The sequence below is a fragment of the Triticum aestivum genome, unplaced genomic scaffold (assembly GCF_018294505.1).
Source record: "Triticum aestivum cultivar Chinese Spring unplaced genomic scaffold, IWGSC CS RefSeq v2.1 scaffold101990, whole genome shotgun sequence".
NCBI classification, from domain to species: Eukaryota; Viridiplantae; Streptophyta; class Magnoliopsida; order Poales; family Poaceae; genus Triticum; species Triticum aestivum.
In genome coordinates, this window is record NW_025227153.1 from 16,582 (window position 1) to 22,237 (window position 5,656).

A 5,656-nucleotide genomic window follows, 5' to 3' on the forward strand; every position below is an offset into this window, starting at 1 on the left:
CTAAGCCCCCGACTAGGAGGTTTGCTCTCCGCTTGGTAGGATTTTCAAATACTTAGGCGAGTACTGGACTGCAGCTAAGCCCCCAAGTGGGAGGTTTGCTCTCCACTCGGTAGGATTTTCACATACTTAGGCGAGTACTGGACTGCAGCTCACACTACTAGGGAAAACGCTATACACAGATGTATAGCAGTAGCGTTGGTCAAAACACGGCGCTAGCGCTACATAGTAGTAGCGCTTGTTGCAAAACCACGCTACAACCATTATTTTAGCAGTAGCGCTTCTTCACGGAAAAGCGCTACTACTAAAATTCCCTCACTAGTGCTGGTAGGCTAGGAATAGTAGCAGCGCTTCTCCCAGAAGCACGCTACTGCTAAAAATATTGTAGCAGCGCGTTTCTGCTGTAGAGCGCTACTGCTATGTAAAAGAAAATAAATAGAAAAATAAGTAGAAAAGTAAATGAAAATGAAAGAAATAGAAAAGGAGAAATGAAAAAAAGAAAATGTAAAGAAAACAAAAGAAAAAGAAAAAGAAAACAGAAAGGGTTAGCTGCAGCGCGTTTCTCTGGAACACGCTATAGCTATCTTAGCTATAGCGCGTTTCGGCAAAACGCGCTACTGCTAGTTTGACTCAAATCCTGGCGGCCCTGGCTTAAAATTTCGCTAAGTCCTTTCCTCCCTCTCTACTCCCGTCTGTCCCCCAACTGCTCCATCGCCGCCGTTGCCCTGCCGCGCGCCTTCGACCACACCGCCACTGCCCGAGGCCGCCTTCGACCACACCGCCGCCGCCCACCGCCTTTGACCACACCGCCGCCGCCTGAGGCCGCCCCCTCGACCTCACAGCCGCCGCCCGAGGCCGTCGTCGATCTCACTGTCGCCTCCCTTGAGCTCGCCGCCGCCGCCCTCGACCTCACCGCCGCTGCCCGAGCCAGAGCCTGCCCTTGCCGCCGACCGTAAGGCTATGCCTCTCCTGTCCCTACCCTCCTATTTCTCTCTGCTAGGGCAATTATATATATGTGTTGATACTCTGTTGATGTTCATATGAACCCTAGGTGTTCATATGAACCCTAGATTTTTTTAGGGCAGTAGGCATTTTATAGCATTTAGGAAAAATGATTAGCAATTTTTTTAGGAAATTAGCTAGGGCAATTTTTATGAAAATTCCTAAACAGTAATTCCATTTAGCTTTAAACTAATAGAGGGTATATAAATAATAGTAGCATTTAGATTTAAATTAACAGAGGGTATAAACAAAAAACACTTAGCTATAAAAAATATTTTGACTACGGACCTGAATTTGTTCCAAATTTCATTCAAATGAAATTTGAATTATTTGGACTATGGACCTGAATATTTTTGAAGAAATTGGGTGTAGGTACTAAGGTCTTGCTGTGGAAATTCTGGTGAGGTCAAAAGGGTTAGAGAAAATGTAGTTCCTAGACTTTTAGCTTTAGACAAAAAACAAAAGTATTTTGCTATAAATAAAAAATAGTAGCTATGGCATTTAACTATAAACAAAAAACAGAATTGTTTTTCTTTTCAAAAACTTGGTCAAATAGAATAGTAGCTATATGTCATTGATGTTCATTTGCATATTCCATTATTTTTGATTATATCTTTTCATTGAAGTGGCCATGTTATATGCAAATTCCTCAATAGTGTTTGCTCATGTTATATCTTTTCATTGAAGTTGTTCGATTGTGCCCAAGTGGATTTGTTGTTTCCAGGGAATGATGCTGAGTGGTCTATGTTTTGCCGGAATGTTGATTCATTTCTGTTCCGGCAAATTTCAGGTTCTCGACTTGTCCACTTTTTAGCAAAGGTCATGCCGAAATTTTCCATGAATTTCGGCATGACTGGTGCTACAAACTAGGACATATCGAGTGTTGGAAATATGCCCTAGAGGCAATAATAAAAGGATATTTATTATATTTCCTTGTTCATGATAATTTTCTTTTATTCATGCTATAATTGTATTATCCGGAAATCGTAATACACGTGTGAATACATAGACCACAATACGTCCCAAGTAAGCCTCTAGTTGACTAGCTCGTTGGTCAACAGATAGTCATGGTTTCCTGACTATGGACATTAGATGTTGTTGACAATGGGATCACATCATTAGGAGAATGATGTGATGGACAAGACCCAATCCTAAGCATAGCACAAGATCGTGTAGTTCGTTTTGCTAGATCTTTTCTAAATGTCAAGTGTCTCTTCCTTAGACCATGAGATCGTGTAACTCCCGGATGCCGTAGGACTGCTTTGGGTGTACCAAACGTCACAACGTAACTCGGTGACTATAAAGGTGCACTTCAGGTATCTCCGAAAGTGCCTGTTGGGTTGACACGGATCGAGACTAGGATTTGTCACTCCGTATGACGGAGAGGTATCACTGGGCCCACTCGGTAGTGCATCATCATAATGAGCTCAAAGTGACCAAGTGTCTGGTCACGGGATCATGCATTACGGTACGAGTAAAGTGACTTGCCGAGAACGAGACTGAACGAGGTATTGGGATACCGACGATCGAATCTCGGGCAAGTAACGTACCGTCTGACAAAGGGAATAGTACACGGGGTTGATTGAATCCTCGACATCGTGGTTCATCCGATGACATCATCGAGGAGCATGTGGGAGCCAACATGGGTATCCAGATCCCGCTGTTGGTTATTGACCGGAGAGCCGTCTCGGTCATGTCTGCATGTCTCCCGAACCCGTAGGGTCTACACACTTAAGGTTCGGTGACGCTAGGGTTATTAGGAAGACTTGTATGTGATTACTGAATGTTGTTCGGAGTCCCGGATGAGATTCCGGACGTCACAAGGAGTTCCAGAATGGTCCGGAGGTGAAGATTTATATATGGGAAGTTGTCATGCGGACACCGGAAAGTTTCGGGGGCATATCGGTATTGTACCGGGGCCACCGGAGGGGTTCCGGGGGTCCACCGGGAGGGGCCACCCCTCTCGGAGGGCCACATGGGCCGCAAGGGCCAGGGAACCAGCCCCTGGTGGGCTGGGCGCCCCCCTGGGCCCATGCGCCTAGGGTTGGAGGGGGGACCCTAGTGGGCGCCCCCCCTTGCTTGGGGGGCAAGGCCCCCTCCCTGGCCGCCGCCCCCCCTCTAGATCTCATCTAGAGGGGGCCGGACCCCTTCCCCCTTCCCCTATAAATAGAGGGGCGAGGGGAGGGCTGAACACCTGATCCAAGGCACAGCCCCTCCCCTCCCCAACACCTCTCCTCCTCAGTTAAGTGCTTGAAGAAGCCCTGTCGGAGTACTGCCTCTCCACCAACACCACGCTGTCGTGCTGCTGCTGGAGCCTTCTTCCTCAATCTCTCCTTCCCCCTTGCTGGATCAAGAATGAGGAGACATCGTCCGTTCCGTACGTGTTGAACGCGGAGGTGCTGTCCGTTCAGCACTTGGTCATCGGTGATTTGGATCACGGCGAGTACGACTCCATCATCCCCGTTCCCTTGAACGCTTCCGCACGCGATCTACAAAGTGGTATGTAGATGCAATCTCTCTCCCATGACTCGTTTCTTAGATGAACTCATAGATGGATCTTGGTGAAACCGTAGGAAAATTTTTAATTTTCTGCAACGTTCCCCAATAGTGGTATCAGAGCTAGGTCTATGTGTAGTTCTCTATTGCACGAGTAGAACACAATTTTGTTGTGGGCATAGATCTTGTCAACTTGCTTGCCGCTACTAGTCTTTTCTTGCTTCAGCGGTATTTTGGAATGAAGCGGCCCGGACCGACCTTACACGTACGCTTACGTGAGACAGGTTCCACCGACTGACATGCACTAGTTGCATAAGATGGCTAGCGGGTGTCTGTCTCTCCTACTTTAGTTGGAGCGGGTTAGATGAAAAGGGTCCTTATGAAGGGTAAATAGAAGTTGACAAAATCACGTTGTGGTTATTCGTAGGTAAGAAAACGTTCTTGCTAGAACCCAATTGCAGCCACGTAAAAGATGCAACAACAATTAGAGGACGTCAAACTTGTTTTTGCAGCAATTGTCATGTGATGTGATATGGCCAGAAGTTGTGATGAATGATGAATGATATATTGTGATGTATGAGATCATGTTCTTGTAATAGGAATCACGACTTGCATGTCGATGAGTATGACAACCGGCAGGAGCCATAGGAGTTGTCTTTATTTTTTGTATGACCTGCGTGTCATTGAAGAACGCCATGTAAATTACTTTACTTTATTGCTAAACGCGTTAGCCATAGAAGTATAAGTAGTCATTGGCGTGAAAACTTCATGAAGACACAATGATGGAGATCATGATGATGGAGATCATCGTGTCATTCCGGTGACGAAGATGATCATGGAGCCCCGAAGATGGAGATCGAAGGAGCTATATGATATTGGCCATATCATGTCACTACTATATAATTGCATGTGATGTTTATTATATTTTATGCATCTTGTTTACTTAGAACGACGGTAGTAAATAAGATGATCCCTTATAAAAATTTCAAGAAAGTGTTCCCCGTAACTGTGCACCGTTGCTAAAGTTCGTCGTTTCGAAGCACCACGTGATGATCGGGTGTGATAGATCCTTACGTTCACATACAACGGGTGTAAGACAGATTTACACACGCAGAAACACTTAGGGTTAACTTGACGAGCCTAGCATGTACAGACATGGCCTCGGAACACAAGAGACCGAAAGGTCGAACATGAGTCGTATGGAAGATACGATTAACATGGAGATGTTCACCGATGATGACTAGTCCGTCTCACGTGATGAACGAACACGGCCTAGTCGACTCGGATCGTGTAAACACTTAGATGACTAGAGGGATGTCAATCTGAGTGGGAGTTCATTAAATAATTTAATTAGATGAACTTAATGATCATGAACTTTGTCTAAACTCTTTGCAAAATATGTCTTGTAGATCAAATGGCCAACGCTCATGTCAACATGAACTTCAACGCGTTCCTAAAGAAAACCAAGCTGAAAGATGATGGCAACAACTATTCAGACTGGGTCCGGAACCTGAGGATCATCCTCATAGCAGCCAAGAAAGATTATGTCCTAGATGCACCGCTAGGTGAAGCACCCATCCCAGAGAACCAAGACGTTATGAACACTTGGCAATCACGTGCTGATAATTACTCCCTCGTTCAGTGCGGCATGCTTTACAGCTTAGAACCGGGGCTCCAAAAGCGTTTTGAGAAACACGGAGCATATGAGATGTTCGAGGAGCTGAAAATGGTTTTCCAAGCTCATGCCCGGGTCGAGAGATATGAAGTCTCCGACAAGTTCTATAGTTGTAAGATGGAGGAAAACAGTTCTGTCAGTGAGCACATACTCAAAATGTCTGGGTTGCACAACCGCCTGTCCCAGCTAGAGATCAACCTCCCGGACGAGGCGGTCATTGACAGAATCCTTCAGTCGCTCCCACCAAGCTACAAGAGCTTTGTGCTGAACTACAATATGCAGGGGATGGTGAAGACCATTCCTGAAGTATTTTCAATGCTGAAGTCAGTAGAGGTTGAAATCAAGAAAGAACATCAAGTGTTGATGGTCAATAAGACCACTAAGTTCAAGAAGGGCAAGGGTAAGAAGAACTTCAAGAAGGATGGCAAATATGTTGCCGCGCCCGGTAAGCCAGTTGCCGGGAAGAAGTCAAAGAATGGACCCAAG